At 40.8% G+C, this 18,847-nt stretch overlaps 1 protein-coding gene across 19 annotated transcripts in view; it reads right to left on the minus strand.

The window, feature by feature from the left end:
* Positions 1–18,847, minus strand: part of SOX5 (SRY-box transcription factor 5) — a 608,493-nt gene that overhangs the window by 60,773 nt on the left and 528,873 nt on the right. The window lies entirely within an intron of this gene.

An 18,847-nucleotide genomic window follows, 5' to 3' on the forward strand; every position in this document is an offset into this window, starting at 1 on the left:
GTAACCACCATCTCTCTCATATTAGAAAAACATCACTTTTAGAATCAGTGACCACAAGTCTCCACAAAATATGATTCTGGTAGCTGATCTCTAGGGTTCCAGCAGCCCTTATTCCTGTGAATAATCCCACTGTAATCACCAGGCCAAAACAATGCTTGCTTTGACTATAGAACAGTAACGGTGATGAAAGTAAAACATGCATGTGCAATTTATGGTAGCTCTGAGTTTTCTTAGAAACTGGTGTAATTTTGATGGATAGGACACGCATTTTAACTAAAGTACAACTCTGTTTAAATTTGTAGGAACTTCTATGGAAAAGACACTAACTGTAACACCCTCAAACGTGAAGAAATGCAGTTTTCCTTGAAAAGCAGTCTTTAATTCTGCCAGTGGATAAATTCTGTTCAGCTATTAGCAAGGTGAGAACCAGCACCCACGACACAACTGACAGCTCCTGATGACACAGGAAGACTGTAGGAAACTCCAGATTAGAGCCTAGACCTAATGGCTCCTTTGTCCCAGCCTTAACAAGAAGACAATCCTTCTACAGGATGTAACTGTAGGAACTTATCAATAGACACTTCCTATCAGAGACCAACAAGATCTGTTAGTCTCTGTGATAAAATATCATTGCAAACTGTATTTAAGATTGTCTGCTCCTTACAAGTAAAGAGATCTTAACTGGAAAACTGCCCAAGTGGCCTACATATTCATACATACCATGTTCACACCATATGACACTAATTGAAATAGAGTGACTATATGGAATGCAATTGGAGAGGAAATTTGATAATGTCTTATGGAAAAAGCCTGTTGGATGAAATGCTGCAGATAACATGTCCCCATCGAGGAAAATAATTAATATTGTTTGTATTTTAAAATATTCAAAAAAATAAGCTGGCAACAATTTATTCCTACAGTTTGCTGTGCAGCACCAGAATATAATGTATTCTTGCTGCCACTATTGTTAATTATTTTTATGCCAGTGGAACTTCTTATGTTAGAAAGAATGGCCAAAAAATGTCTTTAAAGTAAGGACATACTTTGGACAGCATATTCCTTATGGATGATACAGTAAAATGGCCAGTGGCCATGTAGAGCAGTGACAAACAACAGGCATGTGCAGCTTCAAAAGGGGCATTTGTTCTGTAAAGTGCATTGCCTTTATCACCAACTATTCTGTAATGCAGGATAGAGCTGACTGCTCTGTAATGAAGATGAAGTGTTTGAATGAAGGTTCCACATGGAGACTGCTGCTCCAGCACAGCTCTGGCAAATTAGAAGCTTGAAGTCACTGAAGTGGCCCAGACATTTTACTCCACAGGAAAAAACTCACTACTGCCTATTTGTTTACGACAGGCATGCTTCCCAAGAGCTTTATTTTTTTATACATATATCCAGATTTTTGGCAACTAGCTCAGAGCACCTGACTTCAGTAAGTATAATTTTTCATATGAGAGACCAAAATTCTATGAGTGGCCGTTTGACAAAACACTTATTTCATATTGCATTGCTTTGCTTCACTGGTACTGTATAAAATCATTCATTGTTATCCATTAGGTGACCAGAGTAGTTATAAGCAAGCACTGCCAGCAGAATTACTGTAAATAAGGTTCTATATATTTCAAATTGCTGAGCTATAATTAAGGCATTTCACTATTTTACACACATTTCCTTAAGCAACTCTTTCTCCAGTTTTTATTTATAGATTTTCTGTTTGAATTTTAAGTTGTTGTATTCAACAGGGAATTAAGTCAGGGAAAATCTGTGCCTGCTTTAGGACTGATACTGAATTAATTACTCCAAATCTGAATACTCCATGTCTCCTGAAGTTAAGTGCAGAGCTTGTAGCAGAAAGATTAAGGTCAACTGCATTTCTTATTTTGAGAACATGGATTTGCTGACTTGAATGCTGATATGTTATCAGGTTCTTATATACTGATTATATTCTAAGATTCCTTGGTGACTTTTCCCTCTTCTTCAGGCATGAAGCAGTGAAATAGGTATTCTGCACTCAGCCTGCTCTAGAAACGTTTTCTTGAAAATCTGTGGTAAGAAGTGAGTCTTGAAATACTGAAGTCTCTCTTTGAAAGAGTAAAGAGATGATAATCACCTATCAGAAGCAACAACGCCAAATTAGTTTATTGGAGGGGAAAAGAAAGAGATGGAAAAACTCACACTTGGATACTTTTTGCCCCTGTATAGTTGTACCTTTATCTGTTAACTGACATCAAACAGTCAAATGAGAAACATTTTCTTTCCTGTCTTTTTCCTTTTTAACACTAAGAGTATTTGTGAACCTGAAGTATCCTACAGTTGTATCCGCTGTCCTTGGAGGGATAAATTAACGTTGTTCCTCATTTATCTGACACATACAGGAGTTCAGTGACATCTACTCAGCTCACTCAGAAATTTAATTTGCTCTTTGACCTGAGCTGTACTGTGTGGTCAAAGGGTCTGGATAAAAGTGCAGGAGGTAGAGAGCGACAAAAGCTCAGTCCATCACAAACAAGGCTGCTCTCTTCCAGCTTGGTAGAGAGGAAGGAATGTGATGTCTGTGCCTTAAAGGGGAGCAAAGGACTGTGTCTGAGCTACTTTCATTGTGCCAAGCCTCCCTGGAAAGAACACAGAAAGGAGGAAGTACAGGTAGAAGGAGAACATTGAAAGGCAGAGGCCAGTGATGGATAGACCATCCAAGCTGCAAAAGAAAATGGACTTGCTCCAAGAGCTAAACTAAACCAAATTGATTTCTAGAATAGTTCTGAAGAGATATTTTTCTGTTTCCCTTTTTACTAAGCTAGAACACTAATAGAATGTGACAGAGCATCTTTATTCAGCTGTGCAAGTTATTTTATTTTATTTAGTTTTATTTTATGTTTGGAGGTGGAGAAAGTAAAACAAGGTGATTATTTTGGGGGAGAAGAATGTCACTCATACAGTGTAACCTTTCCAGTTTATGAGTTTCTGTGCCACAGAAAATTTTCAAATACATTCAACTAAATTTACCTCTTATGTAATTTTTTTCCATGTTCATTGCTTTAAAATCTCCTTCCCCAAGTCCTCATGAAAGCTAACAAGTCCTACCTCATCCTGTGATATCCTGCTGTGAAGATAAGCATCAGACCAGGGCAGCAGCTGTCCTCCCCAGCAGCACACTGTGATCCCTTTCCACAGAAGCAGAATATTGTACAAGGACTAAGGAAAGCTCCAGCTCACACGTACCTTTCCTTTGGCCTTAACCCACATGGAATCCCCTCTTCCAAATCAGAGCTCTTTTGTTCTAGGTATTGTTAAAGACAAGGCTTGCAGAAAAAGTCCAACAAACTTATTAGACCGGTGGGAAACAGTAATTCCAATCACTGACAAAGAAATTGCCCCAGTTTTGAACTAGAATATTTCGAGCCTCACTGTATAAGAGCAAATCTGTGTTCCAAACCAGAAAGCAGTTGAGTTTTGCTTTGGTCAGACTTCTGATGTTCTCAGCAGAGAGTCCTATCAACCTCAAACTCATGGGAGTGCCTAACTTCAAATCAGCCCCATTGCTGGAAGCTGGATAACTTGGATGCTTAAAAACACAAATGCATGTTAGTTTAATTGGGATGCTCGAGCCTGGGAGAGGACAGGCTACAAAGAGATGTTAGAGTATGGGAGTGCCATTATTTGAACACAGAATTGCTGAGAGAGCAGAAAGCACTCAATTAATGTAATTATTCTGGAGTTTGCTTCATTATAGCAAAGTCCCTCTTTAACAAAGTGAAGTAACAGAAACAATAGCCGTTCAATTTTTTATTATTTGATTTTATGATAAAATGGGTGTGGTCCAAACTCCCCCTCCAATGAAGCCCATAAAACTCCAGAAAGCCTGAAACCTCTGTGAAGCTTTGGCAAACTTCTCAGGAAATAACATAAGAAGATGTTTTCTGGTTCATCTCACTATTTCCATGCTTACACTGATGTAATGGGAAAAGTGACACTTTGCATACTCCATTAGGACATGTACAGAAGTTTAGTCTTTAATTCTTAGAGAATTTGTTCCCTCAAAGTGGCCTCTGCAAACATCTGAAATCCCTCAGGATTCAGTTTCTGACTCCCACTACAAGAAACTGCAGACTGTAAGGTCCAGTCACACTGCATGGCCAGACTGCAACCCATGCACAAAAAGCCTGGAATTCACTCTGATATTCCTCTTTGGCACATCCTATACTTCAGGCTTCAGAAGCTGTAGGCACAATTACGTGATTGAAGGTCAAAGGGGATTTTATCTTTAATTTTCATGTCCCTCTCATGCTGTGCCTCACCCAAGCACAAGAAGAGCCATTAGATGAACTCTGGAACTCTACACGGCTGCCCCTGGTTCCACCAATCCATGTGGACAACCAGGAACGGCTGGAGCCTCATGTTCCCACAGCAAGTGGGAAGCTTTGTCCCTAGCATCAACCCAACCAGGGGGAATGCAACCTTCTGCACTGCCCTCCAAGTGCAAGATGGTAAATCCCATAATAATCCAGCTCATCCAGGTTACCCTAAGGAAGGGCCCACTCCTCTCTACTTTTCCTCTTCAGCATTTTGCTCTTAAGACTAGACAAGAGTGAACACACAAATTCATCCCTCTGAATTCTGGTTATTGAAGCAAAAAGGATGTCCTTCACTGGCAACAGGGCCATAAACTCTCATTTACCTCAAAGAATTCCACATAGCCACATATTCCACAGTAACTATATTAACACTGATTAACTAGTAACAAGCTCTATAAACCATTAGTGCATCTGATTCATCTCTGATTATTTATTAAATTGGGTTTCCACAACTTTTTTTGAGGCCCTGATTAAACTGAAAAATAAAAAAGAAAATAAGACTCCTGAGTGAAAACAGTGCTTTTTGAAAACTGTCCTCCATACCAATTTCCAGAGTGGAATTTTTTGTAACAGCAAGATGGATCTGCTTGTACAAAACCATGAAATACTGAAGTTATCTTAGGAGACATTTTTCAATCGTTAATAATCCAGCTAGGTTATAAAAAGAGCTAATCCATATCTTTAAATTGTTCATCTGGAAATTTGGATTAGGAGGAAAAAAAACCAGCAATTTTCATGTTTTATAATGAAGTATCAAAACACGAAACTCTTTTCAATCCAAAAAAAATGAGTCAAAATTGATGTAAAAGCACATTTTAAATTGCTTCTGGCTGAGTAGCTGTCTACAAAGCAGAAGGGGTGGGAGCACCAAAGAGTTTGCAATGGAAACACCAAGAAGCTTTTACTGCAGTCACACCAACAAGAGCTGCTATCGTGAAGTAATAACATTATCCAGAAATCTTTGTTCATTACCTCATTCCCAATGCCATCTCGTTTCACTTGAGTTACCTGGGTCTGAGGATGGGGTTAATGAGCGAGGAGGTGTTTGAGTGGGTGTGAATTAGGGGCACTGCTAAAATAGAAGCTATTTTAACAGTTCTGTGTTTAATTTAGTCTGGAATTCAGTAATTTTTGGTTTTTTTTCAGGTAAAATACTCACACATTCCAAGGCTAAGAGTGACTTTAGCAAAGCACAGATAATACCTAGACTTACTCGTATTATATGGAGTATTACAGAGGAACTCATGCTTCTGCTCCTTTTCTACCTCCAACATTCTGCCCACAAGTCTAACAGTCATGGAATGTTCATGCTTTCATTTCCTGAGTTCAGAGACTCTCCTCAAAACTTGGACATTTTCAGTGACTGTGACAGAAAACACCACTGATGGCTGCTCCCCCCAGCCCTGCACTCCACAAACCATCCCCACAGCAGCCCATTACAGTATGTTCTAACATCTGCCTCCTCAGATGATGTACGACCTCTTTGATTGACCCTCTTTGTGCTGCTCCCTGCAGTGGGAGGGTGAACAGCACTCACTGCTTCTTCAGTCAGCAACTGGTAAATTTATCTCCATTCCAGACTGGGAATGTCATGCAGGGATTCTCCTTGCTTCCCTCCACAGAGCAATGATGCCTTCCATACACTCCTTTCCTTTATAATTATCAGGGACAAGGAATCCAGAACAATCCAGAAGAGGGAAGGTCTCTGGGCCTCCCCTTCTATTGTTTATATCTGAAGCATTTCGGCCAATTGAACTTTTCCATGACAAAGATCAGCATTACCCAGTGTTTATGGCTCCAGCGTGGGAGGCATGAATAAGGCAAGGAACAGTTCAGTCCTCCATTACACAGGGATACTCCTTGTTTTTGCCAAAGTCAGCAACTGCAAAATATCTCTCAACTTCTCCAGTTCGCACCATGGCACAGGACATGCATGCACTTTTGCTCAAAGTGATCATATTCACCACAGTAAAAGTCACGGCTAAAGCAGCAAAAAAGCACTTGCCAGTACCACAGCCATGAAATACAATACTTACCCTCACCATCTATATTTCTATCATGTATTTGACAGCATTGTCATCAGGATCACTGAAAGTTGTCCAAAGTCATCTGGCATGAAATGGAAAGAACATGGCTATGAAAACATAGGGAAGCAATGCACTGAAACCAGCACAATGGGATAGCCACACTTTCCAAAGATGGAAAACTCAACTGACACAGGGAGGTGGAAGTCCACACTGACTCCTACTCTGTGACTTTCCCAAATTCCAACTGCTGCAGAACTACAGTCAGTTGGTCTTGCTGCTCCATGCCCCACCAGCCATCACAGAAATATTCTGACTTTATGGTCCACCATTACTAGCTTACTAACTGGGATTACCTAGGAAAATGAAAAAAGAAACTGAGCCACAGTAGAAAAGGGACATAAAGTGGGAATGGTCTGAGCTAATCACCCTCATCTCGCTTTATAAAAACTGGAATGGAACTTGCAGTGTTATGCCAGATGACTTATACATGTTAGGCATCCATGGCTAAAGGTTATTCTCATCCCACCATCCCGAATAAAAAAAAAAAAGGAAAAAAGTAGCTGGTCTGTGCTCAGCACATCTATGCAATTTAAAAAAATTTTGTGTCAGCAGCTGAATTTAAAGTGAACTATATCTGTCTCTCTGTATCTCATGAAAAACAGACATTTTCTTTTTTCTTGTTATACAAGTCAGATGGAGAGTGACTTTGTCTTCCTCAACGGGGTAAGGCATAGAGCTGCATTTTCAGGATAGAGTATGTGGGGAAGGGCACATAACTCCCCCAAAGTTGCTTGCAAATTACTTTGGCTTTGTGTGGAGAACATATATGTTAACATAAAGTAGAGTGTGAACCCAAGGAAAATGAAGACAAACACTGACAGCTGGCCAATCTTGCCCTTCTTTACTGTGTTTGCCTCAAATATAGTATGTTTGTAAGAATGTGTGAAATACTTCTGAAAATAATGGTTATAACTCTGTTTAGTTTTAACAAGCAAAGGAACATACAATTTACAATCCTCCTCAAAAGGATATGATTTACTAAAATTCCTGGAGAGACGTCAGCAAATTTCCAGGAGGAGTTAAAAACCTAACTTAGTCAATATCCTGTGAATTCTGGAACTTGTGTGTTTCATTTGGTGTTTTTTCTCGCATGGCCAAGGTTACAGAGATTTTATTTAATAATTTATTTTTCATTTTTATCTTCAACTAATGTTTCCCAAAGAATCAGACTGGTGCTTATACCATACACAGTATCTTTTAACAGCGGGGTGTTCCCACATTCCAGAAGGACACTGAACAACAATTTCTTTTTCCCGTCAAGACAGGCTATGGAAGAGGGAGTCTTTGCCTCCTGCACCCCAGCAGTGACTGGCAGTCTGTCTCTCTCATCCTCCTCCCAGAGAATTTTGAGAAGGAGATTCACACCATCAGGATGCAAGGGACATATGCTGCAGGGCTCATCCCCAATTAAGGAAGACCAATTATGGTAAGTTAGATCTCTGTCCTTCAAACACACTTCTGTTACGCAACTCCAAGCCCTGACCTTAATATTTAATATACTGCAAGCACAGGAAGGGTCCACTGGAGCTTTCAGCTGCAGAGGTAGAAACTTTGACTGAAAGACAACAGTCATCCTGAAGGGCCTTTTGCTTTGATTTATTGTGTGAGAGGATTATACTGATTTTAATAAGCTTAGGATAAGCAACATCCTAGAGGATGTACATCACAGATTTCCTCATGAGATTGGAAATATCTTACCTTTCATTATTGTTTACAATGAGTGTCAAATTGCTCCCTTAGAGCTATTGTTCTTACAGGTGACACCTACCAGTGTCATCACCGACAGCTTTTTAGACTTTTGAGCCTCCTTGACAGTAAGGCATTGCATGAACTCTAAACTGTTTTGCCAAACAAGACTGGCAGCAAGCAGGAAATGTCCAGGGACAGTATAATGTGTCCTAGCAGGATTACATGGCATTTGCAGACATGGGGGGACTCCCCTGCCTCAGACTCCATGGTCAGCTGTAACCTCTTGAAACTGAGCTGCCATTTGGGCAGTAGTGAAAGGAGCAGCCCCACAGATGGTCTCTGGTCTCACTGGCCTGCAAAACTGGCCTAAGGAATCTAAGAAGTTGTCAGCAGTACTATCCTTCCTCTCTCTCCCCTGCTTGTCTTCCATATTCTGGTGGCTTTTATGAGCTCAGCTGTCATTCTTTGCACCAGGGAAAGATAGATGGGACACACCAGCCCCAACCTAAGTGACCTTTGGATGTGACAAGATTTTTAGGTCAGTCCTGCTAAATGGAAGCCTTGGTGTATCGAAGCTCGCCTCAGGGTGAAATTTCCAGTGAATTTATTATCTCCCAATGCCCTTTGGACTGCTTCCCACCATCAAACACCATGGCAGCATTCAGAACAGGAAGAAATACATTAACTGGAATCTGATCGTTTTAAAAGGTTACAGCTGCCCAAATATAATTTAATTTCATACTTGCCCTTTGAGGGTTTGGTGTATATTTTCATTTTATGACTACAAATGATAAAGCTCTTAAGATTCCAGGCAATAAAAAGGAAAAGGGGGGAGAAAGTATTTTAAGGATTAGACGTCTATTCAGTTCATAGTCAATGAGGAAAGTGACAAATCAGCTTTTTAAAAAAATGGAACACTTCCTCAGTTTTTAGTAGTCATTTCTCTCCACACTTGATGGGGAACAATACCTTTTAGTGGAAAAAAAAACCCTGTAATGCCACCCAGTGTGATATGAAAGAAGCATTTGCTGTGCAAGCACATACCTATCCTACATCCCTTAAGGACTTGCTTCAGAGGAGCAATTAATGGGAAGTGAAATAAAGTAATCCGAGTGAACTGTTGCAAAAAAAAAAAAAAAAAAAAAAAAAAAAGCAATCAGACTTGAGAAATGCTTCAATCTAACCAGAGTTTTGAGTTTTAACTGGGTAGGCCATGTTTTTTTGTAGAATCTCTTCTAACTTCTTTCTGAGCTCAGGTTACGTACACAGGCCCATGCCCACACAGCAGGATAAGAATCAGGATAAAAACACTGGTTTTGGGGCAGTGTCCAGTTTGGTTGGAGTCCCACACCTGTGTAATAAGAAATTCTACAGAACAAGTGTGCAGGATATGACACCATAGCGCACAACACGAAATGTTGGGAAATGATGCTCACTCTCTCTTTTTCCCTTTCACGGTAAGTGAAAACAAGCACTGAAACTCAAGCTACCACACAACTGTGACTTGGACTAGAGGTAGGAAAAGCTAAGCACGTGTGTCTTTTACTGTATCCAATGAAAACTGTGCCACCAAATGAACACCATCTCACCATCACAGTCTGATAGAATTTTGACAACTGCTTCCTTTCTGCACAACAAAACATGGAAAAAATAAAATGGCTGTGGAAAGGAGGAACGATGAAGTGCCAATGCAGCATATCCCATTTTCAAAGCCACTGTAGGAAATTAATTATTGTTGGGCTCCCAAATCCCTTCAGGGCTCTTTAAAAATCTTTCCCAAGCACACACTGATCTCACTGTCCGAATTACCCTCACCATCACTGCAGTGTAGAGCATGAAGCAAAGCTACCATGACAATGGGATAAGTAGGGATGGCAGCCCTAAAAGAACTGTGTTCCTGGGCAGCTATTGGCACAGCTGGAGAGGGAGTTAAAGCAAATTAAGGGATTCTGCCCTGCTCAGGAGAAACCTGACCCACAGAGCTGCCTCCAGCCCTGAAGCCCCAGCACAGGAAGGACATGGAGCTGATGGAGTCCAGAGGAGGACACAACGGTCACTGTGGGAATGGAGCATCTCTCCCACAAGGAAAGGCTGAGAGAATTGGGATTGTTCAGCCTGGAAAAGAGAAGGCTTCGGAGTGACCCAAATGTGGCCTTCAAGTGACTGGAGGGAGCCCACAGGAAAGATGGAGGAGCACACAGTTACAAGACAAGGGGAGAATGGCTTCAAACTGACAGAGTGGGAGGAAATCAGGTATTGGGAAGAAATTTTCCAGTGGTGAGGAACTGGCACAGGTTGCCCAAGGAAGCTGTGGCTGCCCTGCCCCTGGAAGTGTTCTAGGCCAGGCTGGATGGGGCTGTGAGCAGCCTGGGCTAGTGGAAGGTGTCCCTGCCCACAGCAGGGGGGTTGAAAATAGGGGATGTGTAAGGTCTCTCCCAACACAGGCCATTCTGTGATTCTAGGATGCTATGTATTGCTTACCCTCAACACCAATAAGCTCTAGTTTGTAAAAAAAAAATTGAATACTGAACAAATACTAATGCAGAACTACTGTGGAGAAAGTAAGGGATTTTTAAGGACAGTTTAACCTACTATAAAATGTAGCAAACCTATTAGTGTTTCTAATGTGAATTTTTCAATTTTCAGAAGTTCAGAGTTTAATGGTAAAATCGACATGAGAGATAAACTAGGACTTCAGCCATGCTCTTGTGCCAAATTCAGCTAGAACCATTTGGTTCCCTTAACGAAATAAATATGCTGCTGTATTCTACAGGAGTGGCCTAAAACACTTTAATAACACTATCACAAGCTGTACTGTTTTGGTGTATTAATGGAGAACACACTGTTTTAATTTACAAAGACTTTTGAGCCACGGAAGGGGAAAGAGAGAGAAAAGGATTTGTTGCCAGGTGCAATTTTCCCACTCCTGCCCAGGGAGAGGAGTCACCTGCAGAGCTGACACTTCCCCTTCAGAAGGGCAGAGAGCCACTGGTGTTGCTGCCCAGGTGTGCTGAGGGACAGCCACCCTTCCCCAGCCCTGCCCCTGCAGGGAGACACATGGGAATGATGCTTTTTTGGACCCCTGAGCACATCAGGTACCACTCCTGATGCCCCCCCCATGTCTCTGAAGGCTTAACCTCATCCCCTTGAGCACAAAGTGGCAGCCCCAAGCCCCTTTGGGAAGAACAGACACTGTACCCACAGGAAGGAGCTGGAAAGAGCCACTCCACAGCAGTCCCCAAGGACAATTTGAGTACCTCAATATGCCACAAACAGATTGCCCCTGTCAGTGGCTGCTGGTGCAGGATGTGGCACAGCTGTGGTTCCCAAAGCAAAGCACAGCTTGCAATACAGTGAGAAGCCTTTGCTGCAATGCAGGTTTTAAACAGACAGAGAAATACAAATACCTCCAAACAACAAGACACAGAGGTGCAGATCTAGGCAGAAAATGCTTTTGAAAATCTCACCTTCTACTGCCATGACAGCATTTAAAACTTCCTTACTGCTTTCCTGCTGTATTGATAATCATAGGATACTGATTTCTAAGCTTCCCTCAACTGATAAACACACACTTTCTAAAAACCATTTTTATTTCTTGCATACATGCCTTTTCTTTTGCTTTTTATTATTTTTGTTTCGTTCCGTGTGTACGTTTGCCCATTAAGGAAAGACAAATCACACAGTAGCTTTCTGACAGCCCTGCTTCCTGTGATTCCAGAGTCTGTCAGCCTCCGAGAGAGATGACTTAACAAATCTGCAGCATATTTCCATGCAGGTAACTCATCTGTGATGTGACTGGTCTCTAGGGCTAAGGGGTAAGGAATGGAAATCCAGCAGTCTACAGTGCTTTTCTCCTCAGTTATCCAATTAATGGAACAGAAACAGACCACTGGTAAAAATGGCAAACAAATAAGGCAGTTACACAAAGTGAAAGGGCTACTCAGAAGCTACTCTAGGAATCAGACTCCAGTGAGCAGAGCTCATGCAGACTGCAAAGTTTAAAAGCTAGTCTTGAGGAGTACTAGGAGCTACAGGTACTACTGCCTCCAAATTTTCTTGTTCAGATTGATCTTACAAAATTCACTAGAGCTGAAAGCATGAAGAACCTCTGAAAGGAGAAAAGGAATTTGAGGAAACTGAGCCTACGTATTGGGAAAAAATTGCACTTTGACTTAACTTCCAGAACAAGCTCACGCTATTGAGGCACAACAGAATAATTAAGTTTAACACTGTTAAAGCCACATCTCCAGACACCAGGTATCTTCTACTGAGAAAAGTTCAATTGATGACTTTGGAAAGCGAAACAGAACAAGACTCCTGACCTCAGTGGTTTGTTGTCTAACACTTTGATCTACAGTCTACAGTAATTAGGTATTTCATAGTTTCAAACTGTGCCTAATATTAGCCCCCATTCATAAAAGGGTGATTAAATACCCTGGCTGCTAACAGTCAAGCCTGGCAAGGAATCAGACTTAATAAAAGAAAGGGTAAGAGTTCAGAAACTTCTAAAGGCTTGCACTGTTCTTGCCATATGCAATTTATGTCACAGGCCAGTGATGCACTCCTCGTGAACACATTTACTATTCTGTTTGTTTACTTCTATCCCCTTCTGCCTTGTCTATTGAAAGTGACCTAAACTTTGGACAAAAAAGAATGGTCATAAAATAGACTGTAGTGAGAAATAGCACATAAATCAAAATTCTTACACATTCATATATTGTACCAATCTGCATCTAACAGCAAACCATGTCATCTGACCTGGGTACAACAGGGAGCAACACTTCCAGAGAGAATTTCTTGTGCTGTGTTTTAGGATGAGTAATTGTAGTAATTTGATTAGTGGACCCAAAGTAGTATGTATCAGTAAGTATTAGTTTGTGCAGGTCTGTCAGTGTTTCTCCCTGCTGTTATTTGTAGCATTGTTCCACAGGCACTGGCCTGTGTGCACATCACTGATTTGCAGTTTTTCTGCGTGTTTGTCTGTCGTGCTGCTCTGCTGGGGGACTGTAAATGCATACTGTTGGCAGAGTTCAGCATGAAGACAGTGATCTCCAGAAATATTCACAAAAATTTCCCAGTCTGACTGCAGCTCCCACGTTTCACAGGAGCCCCACAAGGGCCTCATTTGTGATTTCAGAGCGAGCTCCCCCCAGCCAGCCAAGCTGCACTCAGTGTGGTTTCCCCTCCTCCCCCCCTCTGGACAGTTTGCTCAGGATTATACAATCTGATTTGCATGATTATATAATCTTCTTTTCAGCAACATCCCTCTGAAAAGAGCAAACAACATAATAGGAAAACCAGTAGCATAAGCCAACTCTTTCAAAACCCAGTGTCTGGAATGTGCAAAGGACACAAAGTAAGGGGGGAAAAGAAAAAGTTTTTTTGGGTCTGTTACCAGATTTTTCATAGAGACCTTTCCCAGGAGCATCAATTCCCAATGAATGTAAGCCATGAAACAATGTGAAACACAAACATCTCACAGACCTGCACTGTTGCCAGTACAGGAAGGGAAGCATCTCCAGGTATGTACGAGGGTTGTTATTTACTTCTTTAACAATAGAAGTTACTTTGGGGCACTCTCAGAAGGTTTTCCCCCACCCTAGCTTAAAAGACTGGCAGGCAGGTCCTGCCACTACTGCTGTTTTTGACACTGGTTTTGTTTTGCAGCTGGCTGAACTCACAGCTTTGACACCACCGTCCCACTGATCTGGAGTCTGGGTTCTGTGGCACAGAAGTGTAAACAAAGTCTTAACTGATACAGGTGCCTCCACTCCCTGTCTCTTCCTTCAAACACTTCAGACTTTGTCTTAGGACACCGTATAAGTGAAGCTTGTAATATTCCAATCTGCAAACAGGCTCTTCTGCTGGCTGCTAAAACTACTTATGATGTCAGCTACTTCAGCAATATTCATCTAAAATTAATGCCTTATAAATAATCAAGGAGTAATCTGCTTCCGTCTGTCAGGCTAACCCCAGAAAGAACCAAGTGTAACATTTTTGCAAGAGAAAAGAAATTAAGGATGACCTGACCTCACAAGCACGCCTGCCAGACAGTCACACACTCCTCCCTGCATGACCTATTTTTCCCTGCTCACACCACGGAGATGTTTCAAACAAATAGCCAGTAATTCAGGCTGCTTGAAACTCAGAGGGCTGCCACCCAAGACACTTGGACATCTTAATGGCTTTGTCAGGTTTCCAAAAGTTTTTAGTGACTTGTTATCTCTTCTCAAGTTGAAACAGAGCTCTATTTAACTAGTCTATGAAGGTCAGTGTTAAATGTCTTGCTTTCCCAAAAATTTGGGATACTGGGTATGGATCATGGCATTTTGTTGCATCTTACAGTGTGTGAATGGCCTGTATGAAAAGGATACTGAGTACATAGATGGTTTTTTAGTTAAAACACCAAGTTAGGGATTAACTTACAGCTAAAAAACCTTAACTTACACCTTAAGTGTTTCTATAGCATAATGCTATAGAAATGCTGCAATACTTCCAACCTGCTTTTGAAAGCTGCTCTAAACTACTGCCCAATAAATTCCTGTAAGGCTCGGAGAACATGTTTCTGTCACTAGAATCAGATTCTGTACCAGTTATCAAGTTCCCCATCAGCTGTAGGTTGAGAACTCCACAACTTTCTTAGCAAAGACCAATGTATCGTGATTAGAACAGTCTATCTAAAACAGGTCAACTTTTCTGAGACACATTTTAGACCCATTGAAAGGATTAATGGTCCCCTAGCAGAAAATCACTCAATTATATTGTGATCAGATATACACGGTCACTAAAAGAAAAAGGCACAGAAATTGTTGTCTTCTGCTAATTCATGAGAGGAGAAATCCTGTGGCAGAGAAGGACAAAGCCAAATGAAACAACACAAGTGATGAGGTGAAAGAAGAACAGGATAAATGTGTGCATATGGAAAGGCAAGGCAAAGGACTTGCTGTCCTCATGCTGGGGCTCATATGTAAAGAGACGGCAACATGGAGCTGAAGGCTGGTGAATAGGAAATAAGACAGAAAAGATGTGCTATTTCCATTGTCCAAATGTCAAACGTCTTCCAGGAAGCCAGGGGGTGGGGCAGGAGGAGTAATAGCTGTATGAGCATCTCCTAACAGGTTTTCTTCCTTCTTGAAAACTGCTGAGCCCATGTGAGCTCAGGAAAGTCAGAAAGAAGGCTGGCTGCCCTCCTTCCAGGCTATTTGCATATGTTCCTTAGTATGCAGAATGTCTCTGTATGTAATTGAATTGTTGTTTTTGCCTCTATTAATACATATGCAAATGAGTCACTCCTGCAGCTGTGCTGTATTAATCATATGTGTGCTTCTGTCTGTCTGCCCTGCAGACTCAGGGTCGGAGGGAGGGGGAAGAGGGAATTTAGTCTCTCTGACCTAGAGGAAAACTCACTCATGCAGACAAAGGTCTGCTAGCAAACAGCAGGCCTGAGCTACAACTGGAAGGCAGACAGGCTGGTCATTTTTCAGTTTTTTTTCATTTTTCATAAATATGGATGGAATCTGAAAGTTATGCAGAAAGGACTGTTAATCTAGATAAAATTAATATGCTACCACTGCTAATTCTTTCCCCTGGAGAGGGGAGGGAGTTCTAATTTGACAAGCCACAGAGTAGCCATGATATTGTTTTACCATGTGTATTTACTGCCTGTAAATGTCCACTGTGCTGAGATATCCACAGTGCTCAATAAAACACAAAGCATTTCTATGCAGTCTTCTGTAATCACTGTCTTCCCTAAATTGACTGGATTCAGATAAAATGATATGATCATGCTTTTCATTCAAATCTGTTTTAATAGACTATATTGAGTTTACCCATAACCTTGTGTAAGACTCTATCAAAGGCAAGAATGGGCTATTTAAATGCCAAATACAAAGCACATTTACCCACCATGAACAAGATTTATTTGAGCTGTGTTCTGTGGTTCATGCTCTGACACAATCTACCACAACCTCTAGCTCCCAGCAGGTATCCAGAAAGTGAGGAGTTGCAAGGCTTGCTCTGGAGTTAACTGAGAGGAACTTTTTCCATTTTAAAATGCAGGGATTTTTCAGAGATGCTTTTGGCAATCCATAGCCTCTCACCCTAAACCTTACTTTTATAGTTTAACGAGTATCATAAAACCATCACTAAGACTTCATGAAAAAACCAAGAAACCTTGGAAAGATAAAATTTTTAGAAGACAACTTACCCCACAACAACACAGAGATCTTCACCCTGGTTAGATGGTTGTAGTTTCTTCTACATGAAGAGTTCTGGGCCCCACATTTTTCTAGCTGAAGGACCTTGGTCTTCACTGACCTCTTTTGAAATAGCCATCTTGGCTGCCCATGTGCAGTACAGGTGGCAAACACCTAGTGGCCAACACATTCACTTACAAAGCCAGGAAGAAGTGGTGGACAGAAGCAGGGAATATAGGATCTGCATAATGTAACAATTTAAAAAAACTATTTAAAAGGACATCCAATAAAAAATGTTGCTTTATTTCTCCTCTTATTATTATTATTTGTGATGGCCACAGGAAACAGCTCAGCCATGCACTGAGCTAATGGCAGATGGACAACTGCCATCTTTTGGTTATGCTAATGAGAAATGTCACTTTTCGTGCACTTGTTTTTTTTCCCCAGATGTGTGTGCTCGCAGTGAAAAACTAATTCTAGTTTTATTTATATATATCTATATCTTTAAGTGGATTGCATGAGTATTAGAATATTGTAATTAAACTGCGCACTAATGATTCATTCCCTACAAATGAACTCAAAGTCCAATTAATGAGGACAGGTAAAGTAAAAAAACAAACAGAGACAGGATACTCTCACTGTTGAAAAGCCAGCTTAGATGGTATTTAAAGGAAGACACTGCCCAGCAAATAGAAGAAATAACCCTGCACAGCTAAGAAACAGTTTACTTCCTTATAAGCAAAGAACTGGTTATAGTAATATCCCAAAGAGGTCACTAATGCAGGCTGCAGAGTAAATAAATAATGGATGAAGTATTGCTATCTCTAGGCTACATTCACTAGAGACAATAACGGGGCACTAGAGTTTCCTTCATCAGAAATAATTCAGATGTCCTCACAGCTCTGGCAACCTGACTCCCCAAAACAAGGAAAGAATAAAGTTTTCAATATTCAGATGCACCACTACAGTGTTTCTACAGCTTTTTCAGTCTTCTTTCACAGATTTGAGGTGGTGTAACACTGGAAGGTCAACTGTTTAATCTCACAAAACTGGTTATAAATAGAGATTATAGCAAGAAATCAGAAAGAGATATGCAAAAAATCCCAGTTATTACATGTGCTTGACAATTAATGCATGACAATATTTAAGAGCAAGGGGAAGTTCTATCCTCAGCAACATTTCAAATGAAACTTAGGGAGATACTTCAGAGAAATAGCCTGAACTGCTAAGTGGAGATATGCAGCTCATCCCTGCAATGGTGAAGAAGCCAAAAGGAAGCTGGTATGTAAGAAAAAAAAAGTTTCTGATTGAGAAGGCTTTAATTTTTCTTTTACTTCATACTTTGCTTTTGTTTCATAGGCAACAGATGTTTTATGGAATACTTGTATGACCACTGGAACACTCTGCCTCCTGATCAGCAGCTGCACACTTGTTGAAGTGCTCTATCCTTCCCAGTGATTATGAATCCTTAAGATGCCTGGAAGCAAGGCTTTCCAAAGAAAAATGTGTACTGAGCTGACACCTAAATAACAGCAGGATGAACAACTCTGCAAAGCCCTCAAACTCCAAACGGGCTTAATTTTTCTCAAAATCTAATCTCTAACATCAGTGCCTGCTTGAGGCCCAAATATTTCCAAAACTGTGGACCAGTTTTTAAAATTCCACTTAAATTCAGTCCTTGGTATGCATCTTACCACACAACTAAGAGAACAGGTCTGTAGTAAGAAAAAATTAATTGACCCAAGTACTCACATAATACTAATATAGGAAGTATTCCAATAGGAATTGGCCAGACTGTTTAAGGTCTAAATATGCTCCTCATCTTTATACACATAGTCAGAGAACACAGGACTCTCCTAAGGACTGGTGTCCAGAACTGAGACCCAGCTAAAATGCTTTCACACTTAGACACTGATGGGAGGCTCTCTTGATTCATACAGTGACAGATTTGGACATGATGCTGAACACAACCACAAATAATTACGAAGCCCTGCTTCATGCTAGATGAAGAGGGAAGAAAGTTTGAATGCTGGCACTCCCAACTTTTTGGGGTGTTTTTTTTCCAAGAGCAGATGTTTGCAGGAAGTCTGTATTACATCAGATTGCTCTAGTGTTTTGACAGGACACAAAATGTCCATACAGTAAGACTACACAGGCAGCTGTCATTATTCATCCAGCATTATCTTTCAATGGAGTTATGGGTATATACAGCATTTGTGTTACTGCCAATTAATCAGTTGTTGTCACTATCTGGTTATCAAACAAGCAATCTGGGAAATCTGAACCATTCCCACTCCCAATGGTGCAGATTCCTCTCAGTTTTCATGTTGTGTAATTAGTTCCCCCGTTTCCTAATACTGAGAAACTACTCACAAAATACTTTTTATCAGAAAAGAAACTTTCAGAATATAAAGAATTTGCTCAGACTTAGCTATGCCCAAGACGACTGGCACCAGAATAAACCTTCAGTTTAGTTTGTGCAAAACTTGTTACACCACATCTACGTTTACAGCTTTGAATG

The sequence above is a fragment of the Anomalospiza imberbis genome, chromosome 5 (genome assembly GCF_031753505.1).
Source record: "Anomalospiza imberbis isolate Cuckoo-Finch-1a 21T00152 chromosome 5, ASM3175350v1, whole genome shotgun sequence".
In the NCBI taxonomy this organism is placed as follows: domain Eukaryota; kingdom Metazoa; phylum Chordata; class Aves; order Passeriformes; family Viduidae; genus Anomalospiza; species Anomalospiza imberbis.